General features: G+C 37.8%; 1 protein-coding gene across 8 annotated transcripts in view; it reads left to right on the top strand.

Moving 5' to 3' along the window:
- TRIM2 (tripartite motif containing 2) overlaps window positions 1-12,268 on the top strand; it is a 91,877-nt gene that overhangs the window by 5,302 nt on the left and 74,307 nt on the right. The window contains exon 1 of one of the 8 annotated variants that reach the window (XM_031060830.1): window positions 59-199. The exons of 6 other annotated variants lie outside the window; for them this stretch is intronic. The gene's annotated coding sequence lies outside the window, so the exon portion shown is untranslated. Of the gene's footprint in view, window positions 1-58; window positions 200-12,268 lie in introns of those variants that run through there. One more of the 8 variants, XM_031061152.1, reaches the window with a different exon arrangement.

The following is a 12,268-nucleotide window of genomic DNA, read 5'->3' as shown; positions in this document are numbered from 1 at the left end:
TTTGTGAGCACATAGAAGAAAAATTTTCCATGGTATTTTTCACCTGGAATACTTTTTAGAAAAAATCCATAAATGCAGACCCGGACTTCTCATTAAGGAACTTGACAGTACCTTATTTTCAGAAGTACAAACAAATAGTCATCATAAGGGGCACCAGTAAGTCTGCATCTGACCTGATAAGAACAATGAACATAGCACGGTGAGCAATGCATGTTTTTCACCCGTTTCATTCTGTCTGTACATGAAACGATCTTTATCTGCCACAGTGGCATCAAGACAGGATAGTAAGGTGGTTGGGAAGCAGTGGAGCTGAAGGTTTCTCAGTGTTGTGGTGATACTGTAAGGAAGAAAATTGATACTTGTCAGTGTATTTTTGGTCTCATAGCACTGAAAAAGCATTATGTTGGTTTTTATTCTCCTTTCTAATTCAAAGCTTCTGTATTACCATTGTCTTATCGAGTTTATGGCTAATGAATTCTTATTGTGCTGTGCATGAAATCTGCTTCTTGAAAACAACCTGTGATCATTACCAAGTATAAATAGTAGTCAGATAACTACACAAGAAATGCAGGCTGTAGCCAGTTTGTTTAAATTGCTATGTCATGTTTCTTGCTTTATTTACAGTTTTTGTTATTTCCTGGGGACCAGTGATACTGTCAGCTTTTCATGAGTCATGTGAAAATGTCACTTGCACAGTTAACAGGTGACTGCCATTAAGTGACTAGGGAGAGAATATGTGCATAGTTTGCTGCAATAGAGGACAAAACATATTCATGGTATAATCCATAATGATGCTAGAACACAGGTATTTGGTGACTGTTGTGTTTATAAGCTGGTTTTGAAATACTTCTGCCTCATCTTACAGATGTATATGTATAAATGCCTGTCTTCACTGTAGCAAGTAAAAGCTGATTTTGAAGCTTCCTTTTCCTTCCTCTTATCTCCTTTTCCCCCTCATAGACATAAATTCATAGCTTCCCTGAAACTTAGTTGTGAAGATGGTAATTTTTGATGACAGGTGCAGTGCTAAGCTTCCCAAGCCTCAGTGGCAGCCAGCCAGCTGCTGAGACAAGTGGTGACCTTTCAGGACAATGTCTCTCACAAAAATGTCAAAATATTAAAATGGCAGGCATCAAATGCCATGTGTGTGGGTAAGGGTAGTCATCTGGCAGGCTTTCAGCTGAAGACAGTTAATCCACTGCTTGTTTGGATTATACATTGAAAGCCCCTGCCTAAGTCTCACAAATATAAAGAAATTATTCATATGTGTCCTGAATAATTTTAGATGTTCTTCTGGGAAGATCTGGGACATGGATGGAAAATTTCAGAGGCGTTTTATTTAAAATCTGCTTAGGTATCTTCCTGACAGATACCCTGAAAAGGTTTTGGCCTTTAATTTTGCTCTTTACATCATATACCAGTTTTCCTCCCAAATCTCTTATCCAGAATGTAAATGGATCCTGATGAAGCTTAAGCAAAGTTCATTGATGTGCACAGGATGCTGAAATTCTGATAGCATGTGCACTGACTTTTTCGGCATATGCTCACTGAATATTAAACAATCCCCTGCAGTTTTTGGTGCTGCAGCCCTCAGCTGAAATCTCATTTGCTACTACAGGCATCAATGCTTTGTAACTTTCTCTGAAGGCACTGAGGTGTGAGCATTCCTGTGCTCGCTGGTGTGTCAGATTCTCAGATACCTTTACCCCTGGTAACAGATCAGTGGCACTGATAGGGTAGCTCAATGGTTTCAGCCCTGCTGCATAAATATTTCTGGGAGGTGTGAAACTGCCTGATGCTTTACCTTGGCCTGTAGGAAAGGCAGGCAGTGTGCATGGCTGATCAGGGAACAAACCTGTTCACCTTGTGGTTGACCTCTCTGGGAGAGTAGAAAGGGGAACACCAGTAACTGCACCAGACCAGTCTTGTCCAACCAGTTTGCAACTGGCCACAGTTCAAGAGAATTTTCAATATTCTCCTTGCAAAGCACAGGGTGAGCTGCCAACATGGATAACCCCAGCAAAGCATTAAATATTTAGATTTAATTGTGCCAGATCCATTGCTACTTACCAAGACACCAAAAAGGAATATAGTTTTTTCCAGTATTTCTTTCCTTTTTTACTCATGTTTCAAGGTAGGAGTTCTATGTCACTCCAAATTTTTTGTCTTACTACAAGCAAGCAGCTTTTTAAAATTTTGTTTTAGTGTTCTTCCCTTCTATTCATAGAGGAAGTGTTTCCTCCCCCCTCTGCTCTTTAAAACTGGGAACACTGCATTCCATGATCACATTCTCTCTGCTGTAGTATAGGAAAGGCTGTGTATCTGTGTTGGTCTTTTCTTTCCAGTTAGTATTCTGTGATCCCTTCTCCTTTCTCCTAATTCTCTACAAGAATTCTGAGGCAAGTGAACTAGGTAAGGACAAATTCCCAGAAACATCTTACAGTAATTGACTCCTCCTTCCCTTCCTTTCTCCTTTCCCTTGTCTTCCAAATTTTACCTGCTTTCACACAAACATTTCTGTAATTTGAGAATTATTAAGATATAAAAATCTGTTAGGAAGAACAACATTATGCTCATCTAGTTGAGGAATAAAAAGCTAGCTAAGGCATCAGTTAATGTAGCTTAACATAGCTCAGATACCTAGGCTGAGTTTTGGATTTTGATTTTCAAATGAGAAGCCACATGTAAGCCCAATCTATTTAATAATCTGATAATGTTAAAGAAAAAAAAATAAATAGGGATGCTGCTGTTTTCTGTGAGCTTTGCTTGAAGAAAAGAAAAATCTGAGAAAAATAACTGCAGCAGCAGTAATTTCTTTTAAATGAAATTATACAGGATTTGGTTGTTTCCCAAGAACTGTGCAGTGTCAGATTGATTCAGTGCAGTTCATTAAACATCTGTCAGTATACCTCATATGAAATTCTGACTTGCATCAATGGCATGATAATTTTATTCTGCATTTATATTATTATTACTCTTTGCTATTTCTGCAGCATCTAGGGATACCGGTTTTTGTTACTGAGCTAGGTATTGTACAGAAACAGAAGGTAATCCTTGCCCCCAGACTGCTTACAAGCTCTATTACAAATAAATTAAAACTTTCTTTGCACTCACTTGCTACCTTTCTTGTTTGGCTCTTTATCTGCATTCAGAACACAGATGTTGGTACTGTGTTACCTGAACCAATCTTTAGGATACCAGAATTTGCTTAGACATAGGCTTGAAATTGCATGTAATTAAAATTAGGGAATGACATACACTTACTGTGACCTTTATTTTAAAGCTGTCATACTGGTTCACTTAAAGTATCTCCCTTAGGCTGTTAGTGTTTAGGTATTAAGTTAATGAATTATATTAATTGAAATTAACTCAACTGACCAAAACATGACTATAATTACAAAATATTTCTGGACCACCAACAAAGATTTTCCTTAAAATTAAGATGCTATTGCCTATTAATAAGTTAATAAGATTCATTATAAACTTAACTACTAAGGTAATAATATTCATGATTAAGTTTAATGAAGTATGTTTACTTTTGATTATTTACAGAATCTAAATTTCAATGTTGATTATTCACATGAAATAGCAGCAGCATGACACATGACCATCACACACTAATTGACTCATGGATGATGTGCTGGGATTTGGGGTGGACAGTGAGGTTCACAATATGGGTGAGATGGGAGTCTCACAGACAAGAATCTTCATTTGCATTTTCTGTAAGACCAATTCTCCCCATCATTCTGCTCCTTATCCATCTTACAAGTAGATTTCAGGAGCAGTCACACATCTGTTAACATTACCTTTTCTACTACCTTTTGTTTGAATGATATGGTGTAAGGTACGCAGTAGTTTTTATACTCATAAACTAGGACTAAACTGCCATCTGAAATCAGGACAACTCTGTAGTTCACAAAGCCCTATAATAACACACTATTTCATGCTGAAGGTATTTTATGTGTTCAATTTGTACACTCTTCAGATAATCTTTCACAAAGCAAGGCTGTAGCATGTGAATATAAGCTGTAACTTAACTGAGTAATGTAATCAACATATCTGAGCCCAAAGGCAAATTTATTCTTTCTAGAAATGTATATCACATAAACCACTATGATTTCTAAGAGCCATTTTTATTTTGAGGCGATAAACCTAGTTATATATGCAGGAATAAAAAGTCTGAAGGATCCCAGAGATCCCAAATCGCAGTTGAAAAGATATTCTCCTTTGAATTTCCTAGGATTTTTATATTTCATTTTGAAATTATAATTCATGATATCTCTTTTTGCATTGACACCACAATTTGTATCACTTTAGTGACATATTAAAAATGAAATTTAAATTTATTCTGACAGCATCACTGTTGTTCATTCCATAAAGCAGTTGAAAGGATCTACACAAATGCAAGCTAACAAACATGAAGGGATGTTGTACTCCTCAACTGACTTTTTTTTTTCATACAGAGAATGATGAATAAAAGTCTGAAAGATGATTTGCAAGCATGCAATTAATCATAAATCCAGTTTGATCTGGATGGATAAAACAGTAGTATATCAATCTGGTTAGCTAGTACTTTAAAAGGATTTTGCAGAACTCATTAGGCTAGGAATATTAAGATGGGTGCCTCTTTTCTTATGAGACAATAATGTGATTCCCAAAGGGATAAACTAGAAGGTCAAAGACAAAACAGTTTATCCCCAGGAATGGTATGGATTACTGTTAAGAACATTCTGAAATCCTTTCCTGTCATTCATTTATTTCAAAGCATTCCTAAAAGTAATGGCCTAATTTTAAAGATAGTAAATCAGAAATAACCAAATCACTAAAGCTTGTTTGTCTTTTTGAAACATGGGTTGTCTTAATTTAAAGGCTTCAGTACTTTTGAGTCTCCTTTACCTATCTAGGGAAGCAATTGAAAAATGTTTTTTTTCTGTTTTTTCCTATTCTGTTTCCCCCCCCTCCCCCACTCTTTAATTTAGTGGAAATTGACTCCCACAAGTGCCCTTTTTAAGAAAGTAGAGTTGATCTTGAGCTACCTCAGTTGAATACCTTGTAATGAATCAGCTTCTGTTGTTATTTGGAAACAGGTTCACTGAAATAAGTGATTTTGGCAGAATGCAGAGTAGATCCTGTTGGATGTCATGGCTAGGTTTCTGAAAGAGGAAGTTGATATCAACTCCCTTGGCATTCTGAGTGTTGCCCTACTGACATACCTGAAATCCATAGGTTGCCACAGCTTTCCTACAGTATGCGTGGCCCTCAGATTTTTAATTAGTCAGTAGTAATTGCTATGTAAAAGTCAGGGTAATTGCTATGTAAGAGTAAAGCAATGAGGCTGAAAATTGATTAAAGTATTAGATAACTAACAGCCAAATTATTTTAGTATGTCTGGAGTTCCCAGGACAATATACTTACTAACCTTGGGCCAAGACATAGCCATCCTAAAAGTGAATGCAACTCATACTGCATATTCCCATGGCAAAATTTTATCCCAAATGGGCTTCCAGCCATCAGTGTCCCTACTAGGTGGAATGGCCGAAGTATTCTTTTTCTTTATAAAATTAATAGTGTATGCTTTAAAATGAGAAATTGAGAATTTGTTCAGCTTTTGTTTTCAAGAACATGTTGAGAGTTAACATAGTGAAGCTTGTAACATAGATGCCATTGCATAATTCTTATAATGAATAACATGCTATGACATCAGAGGTCATCTAGGAATCAATAGTTATTGATGAGGAAATAAGTAATTATTTTCACTGTAATTATCAGGAGACACGTGATGATTTGCTTTAGTTCTGACCTTGATTGTTCATGCACTGAAATAATAATTGCAGTTAATTACTTCTTTTCCAGAAATGTTCATAGCTTGTTCAGCATCAGAGAGTGTAGGTAGGGGAGGACCACCATGTAAAAGACTTCTGTTTTTTGGGAAGTGTGAGTTTGTCCTTTTGGGGAAACAAAAGGCCTCACCATTGGCTTACAGTAATGCTTTTTAAAAATGGTTTTGTGCTTAAAATGTTTTCTGAAAGGTTTTTCTTTGCTTTATTCTTGAAGATGTGAGGGCAGATAGACACACGTGAGTGCAAGTGCTATGGAGAGCAGAAAGCAAAAAACTCTTTTTGATGTTCCTTGATGTTTAGCCAGCTAACCCTAGGAGAAACCAGAGCTGATGTTATGATTTATAGAGCTGGGAAAAAATAGCTTAGATCCTTGAGCAGCAGAGACCCCACACTACTCTGACCCTATCATATGGAAAGCATTTTCCTTTAAATATTCTTCCTCTCTGTCACTGAGGAAAGTTTGAGTGTTGTCAGAGCAACAAGTGCTACAACATCACTATGTCATCTGTGCTTCTGGTGAACTATCTAAATAAAGGTGTTCATAGAGTGCCTTTATAAAGAGATCCCTTCAGCTGATTGCTTTTATCAGATATGGGGATTAAAAGTAGGTATAGGGCTGCTTATCACACTGTCAGGGCAATTCCCTAGGCCAGTGGGTCCCTATCTTTACAGGACTATTTGTCAGTGGGTATGTGTACATACCATAGTCCACTGCACTTTGTTTATCTGATTCAGAACAGATGCTCAAATCACACAACTTCCATGAAGGAGGAATTGACAAAGAGTGCAGCTGGGGTGAGGATGGTACAAGAAACTCCATCCATCATTCTCCAAAAGGCACAATGAATGGCTTAATTGTTGCTGCTAACAATTGTTGACCATTTTATTTGCTATAGCCAAACTATGTTCCCACTAAGAGCCAGCTTGGGGAAATACAGTGACAGGGCAGTCTCTTTGTTCTGTTCACTTGGTGTCATTCACTGAATAGATTCCACTGGCTCTATCTGGACCAAGACCACCTACTATTGCTCACCTGCAAAGCATGCTGCTTGACCACAGTGAGGTCTTGAGCTGGCTGCCATAGCTGTAATTAGGAAGGAACAGTCAGGAAAGAGTACAGTATGCAATAAAACCAGCAGTATTTCATACTGGGGAGTTTCTGTAAGACAGTATGTCTTCTGAGAGAGCTGCCCATGGGAATACTTCTCCTCATACCAGAGTTCCCTTCAGTGCCTTGTGAATTTAGTCTTTCATTGAAGTGGATTGGATGTGTGTGGTTTAATGTCTTCCTCGGTTGCAAGGTTTGTATTTGAGGGATACTACACAAGCACTAGGAAAGGACAGAAAGCAGGCTGCCAGTATCATCAAAAAATTCATCTTCCAAGTGAGTATGCATTGGGTCACAATAAAGTTAATGTGCATATTCATGTGATGTTAAAAAAAATCATTGTCTGGGTTAAAGCCTCTCCCTATTGTTTAGTATCCTCCTGAAAAGCTGAGGATTTTCCTAGTTCTCAAATAAAGACACCCAAATTTTTGTCACACAATGTGACCTGATTTTTCTTAATCTTGTCCTCAAAAACAACTCAATTATTTTGGCTGATTTTTTTTTTAATGGGGCAACATCTAGCATGAAAAATTTCATGCTAGCCAGTAAAGGCTGTCAGTCTCTTAAAAGCTGAAATTGGGTCACTTCATGGAGAAATATAAAATTACCATACTTATAGATTATAGTATTAAAATGCACAATCAACAAAAAATTCTGCTTTGGGCAAACATCATGGTATTCAGTACCTCTGTGTATCAAGGAAGTTCCTAAGTATAGCTGTAACAGGATTTCTTAGAAAAACACCCCAAATAGTAATTTATTCTGTTGAGGATGATATTTAATATCTCTGTGGGTTCTTCCCCTTCTCAAAAGTGACATTGGAACTTATTGTGGAGTCTGAAATTACTATGGATGAGGAAAGAAGTGAAAGGAAAAAAGACAGGACCATCTTCAGTTGAAATGCTGCTGAGAAGGTTTAACTCTTCCTCATTCACAAGTTAAACAGATTTTTGACTGTGCAGAATATTTGCTTTTTAGAATGCATGTGACCTGTATTGTAGATACCAATGTTCTTGAATCCTCTGGAATATCAAGAGGTTTTAGATGTCATCATATCTATGGATGTCAGTGGGATGAATTCAAGAAAAGATTCCTTTCTGGCTGACTTGTATTTTTTTATGTCTTTGACCTGACCTTAAAATGACCAAGAAATATAGCTTTAAAATAACTGCATGAATCTGAGCAATTGCTGAATTTTAGCAATTACATTGCAGTAATCATTGCCTCCTTCTGTGAGGTCTCTCTCAGCTTGAGCTTGAGTCAGAAAGCAACCAAGAGCAAACAAAATCCTTTCAAGGCAAGAATTCCTCCTTTTAAAGGAATAACTCCTTTAAATGTGCCACGTTGCTGACCTTGACAAGCAGGCAGAAAAGCACAAGTGAATGCACACAAAGTTTCAAGGCTTGCTGTTCATCCAGACCCTGGGTACTGTGCTGTATTACCTCACACAGATTTTGTTCCTTGCATGCAAAATAGAATCACAGTGTGTGAGCTATAATTTAATCCATGTTGTAGCCTGGGTCAGCATAAAGGCCCTGGTGGAGCACTGTGCTGCAGCTGGGCAGCTCTGGCTGCTTTAACAGAATCAGGGGATCCTTGCTCAAGGAATGAGGCAGAATAGAGCAATAAGAAGAATGAATGCTGGAAGAAGTGGCACTTTTTTTTTTCCATAAAAAGCGCTGTTAAATAGGAAAAAAAAACCAGACTGACATGGAACAAATTTCATATTGCTAAAAAAATACCATAGTGATGCTGGATGCAGGTTATAGAAATTATAATTTAATTTCATGCATATCAGGAAACCCTTACTAATTTAGGTAGCATTGGCATTGCTTTTGCATATACGCTTTTATTTACTTGCTTGAGCTAGAATATACAATATCTCCAAGCTTCTTTGCTGGCTAGGTAATATTTCAAAAGACATTCTTCTCCCCAGTTAACATTTGCAAGTAACGTATCTAGAACTTTTTGTTTTCAATTAAAAAAAATGTATTTTCGTTGATTTTATACTCACATTGTATACTCATAATAATAAATAAATTATATGTCCTTTATACTTTCATATTAATTACGAGTATGTTCTTATATAGATTTCTCCCTGTAATTTACAGTTGCTATATAAACATTCAGTCTCATATAAATACTTTCTTGTGGAGAATTTGTTTTAAATATGTGTAGAACTCATAAGAAAATATGTATTTCTGAAGAGTTTTAGAATTCCACGAGTTCCATTTCTTTTCAAATCAGTGAGCAGATATTGACCAGAACTCCATCCTTTCAGTATGTGTTAGTTTTGTAGGTTTGCTTGAATTTTGTAGACCATAGAGAAATTTTGTGGTAGGTGCTATCACTCTGAAGTGAGCCATTTGTCTATGGACTTCTCTGTTGTTCTTACCTTTAACTAGAATCTTTGTATGCTCAGTCTGCTGATGTTGTCTGTTATCCATTCTTACCCAGGTTCTTATATGTGTGACTGACTGAAGAATTATTCTAGGATTATTTGACCCCCAGTTCCGTTTTCTTAGGCTGCTGTAAAATGGCATGGCATAATTAAATCCAGACATGGGTGTGGTTTGGTTCTGATTACATGACAGGTTTAGCCTTTTTGCTACTTGGATAAAGGGGACTTATATCTTTTAATTGAGTTCTCCTGCCTGGCTGAGGTTTGTAGTATCTTTAATATTAAGTATCTTTAATATTTTCCTCTCCTGCTGCCCACAATACCTTTATAACAGAGTTTTGCTTGAGAACTAGTATGTCCCTGTTTTTGTGGTTTTTTTTGGGGGGGGAGGAAGGTAGTCACAAAGAACTTGACAGCACCTGGAATTCATTACAATTCCTCTTACTAGCCTGTTATATGAGGATACTGCAAACTTGGCCTGTGGTGTTTGCTTGCAGACTTATACAGGGCACACCACCATCTCTTTGGATTTCTGTGTCCAAATGAATGATTCTGACCTTTGTTGTGCCTCTGCAGTTTCAAGCAGTTAAATTATTTCAGTGTTTCTGTGTGCTTGGTAACTGACACACTTTGTCTAGGCTTGCTGGGTAGAAAGGGGATGCAGAAGTAAGCTGGGTATAGCAGTTTTTTTGGTACCCCACTCACTCTTATTCAGCAAGAAGGCATAAAATGCATCAGTAGTGTCATTCAAGGAGAGGTAAGCTCCTGATCCACGCTGGGAGAGGGGAGGGACAAGTCACATCTGCACCACTGGGCACAGACCACTCTGGCCATTATTCAGGGGGTGTGTATGTGTGAACGGAGTTAATTCCTTTTAGTTCCTGAATAAATCCATGGCTGACCTCATTGATGTGACACTGAAATCAGCAGGAGTTCTCATATGCTTGACAGCAAGGCATTTATTAAAGTGCTTTCTTTGAACCAAGGTCACTGCATCACTAATCTGAGCATTTTTCCTGTGATGGGCAAATCCCTCTTGGTCTCTGAGCATCCTGTGCTCTAGTTGATGCAAGGATTTAGTTCTGTGCCAAGGAAACAAGTGGAATATTTACTGCTGAGTTCACGATGAATAAGGTTTCTTATGGGAACAGGAACCACAGCTATCTTGAAGGCAGTCTTCTAAATAATGCTGTCTGTTTGTTGTATAGCAGCAAGGTCTTCACAAAAGAGTTCTTTTGGATATTTCCCTTGGGTTATTCTGTCTGAGCAAGAACATAGCCCACAGAGGGGCAAGAAACTGGAGAGGCGATATTTTTCTTGTGACAAAGGCCATACATAATAAGGAATTTGTCAGTTCCAAAGATATCCACTGGAAGTGTTTATACTGTTATATAGGAAAGCATTCCTTGGAGACAAGTCATCTTGTAATTTGAAATTAGGATGGATGTGTGTGCTGCTGGGTCTGTGGTTCTTTTTTGGCTGTTTGTCAGCATACCTGACCCTCTGAATGTAGATCTGCTCCAAAGCCAAAGCATCTGTCCTTCTGAAATATTTTTTTGGACTCTAAACCTAATCAAAGATAAGGGATGTTTCAGCACCGTTTGCAAAACCCTTCCGGAAGTGCATGAATTGCCCCATAACAGCAGTGGAATTTAAATGTTGAGTCTAGATTAATTCACAGAATTTAACTGAGTAATGCCTGCAGTGTAGTATAGTAAGGCTTAAGGTAGCTTATAGCCAGCTTGAATACAGAAGCCAGTTAAGGCAGCATGGTGCCCAAGATAGGCTAATTTGCTTTGCTTCTTGACTGGGTTTTCTCCTGCTTTACCAGCACATAGATTAGACAGGTATTTCAGAGGTAGCTTTGATACTTCTTGCTACCTTACTGTCACAGATCTGTCTAGAAAAACCTTAAAGCTCAAAAACTCTGACTACCAAATTGTGAGATGAGAACTGAGGCCATTGGTCTGCAAATAAGGTAGAGCACAACTGAATGGGGAATGAAGGGCATGTGCAAAGAGTAGTTTGTACTTGAAAGTCCTCCTCTGAACTCTGTGGCAATTGAGGCCTGTGAAACATCTCTCACCAGGAAATGGGACACAAAGAAGCTAGGGAGAAAACTTGCTTAGATGGACTTTAAACTTGTAGGTTTACTGTGCTCTACAGTGCCAAAGTTAATCTTTACCCACAGTGCATGCATTTTTGGAGGTACATCTCCTTTTATTAGTGCATTTGTGTTGTGTTTGGAATGAGTGAGCTTTGAGGTGGTAGGAAATTTTAAAAAACACGTATCTTGCCAAAGTAGTTATTCTGTTTATTTGCTTTCAAAGGATATATTTCTTAAGTCAGTAGTGAAAATAAAAAGTTTGCATGTCTGAAATGTGAGAGTTTCAAAGAACTGTAAATGTATCCACACAGAACTTCTGTGAAATAGGTAAGACGTAATATTACCACATTACAAAGGGATATAAAAAATGAAATCACTGGTGCAGATCTAACTAGAACACCAGTGATAGTCATGACAGCTGTTGATGTACATCAGCTGTATAACTCTTGTTTCTTTCCACAAGCTCCTAATGCTAGAATTGTATTTTTACAATTTATAATTGTGTTTTTAGTTACGGTTACAGTTTGATAGTACTCTGCTGCTTTTCCACTCCAGTGAAGCAGAGAAGCAGGTCTCTTGGTTCAGTGTGGTGTTATTTACACTATTAAGTTGCAGCAGGTATCTCTGTTTGATCTGATCGTTGGTGTGGCATTACTGATGAGGTTGAAAGAACTATTCTGTCTTGAGACAGACAGATTCTGGATGGAAAGCTGGCACATTACGGGGAGATTCCAGCAATCATTCAGCAGCACAGGAAGGAGTAGTTGTAAGCCTGACCTTTCTGTGTAGGGAGCCATGAAAAGAGGTACTGA

This window comes from Geospiza fortis, unplaced genomic scaffold, assembly GCF_000277835.1.
Source record: "Geospiza fortis unplaced genomic scaffold, GeoFor_1.0 scaffold40, whole genome shotgun sequence".
Taxonomy (NCBI): Eukaryota; Metazoa; Chordata; class Aves; order Passeriformes; family Thraupidae; genus Geospiza; species Geospiza fortis.
This window is presented reverse-complemented; position numbering and strand designations above follow the sequence as displayed.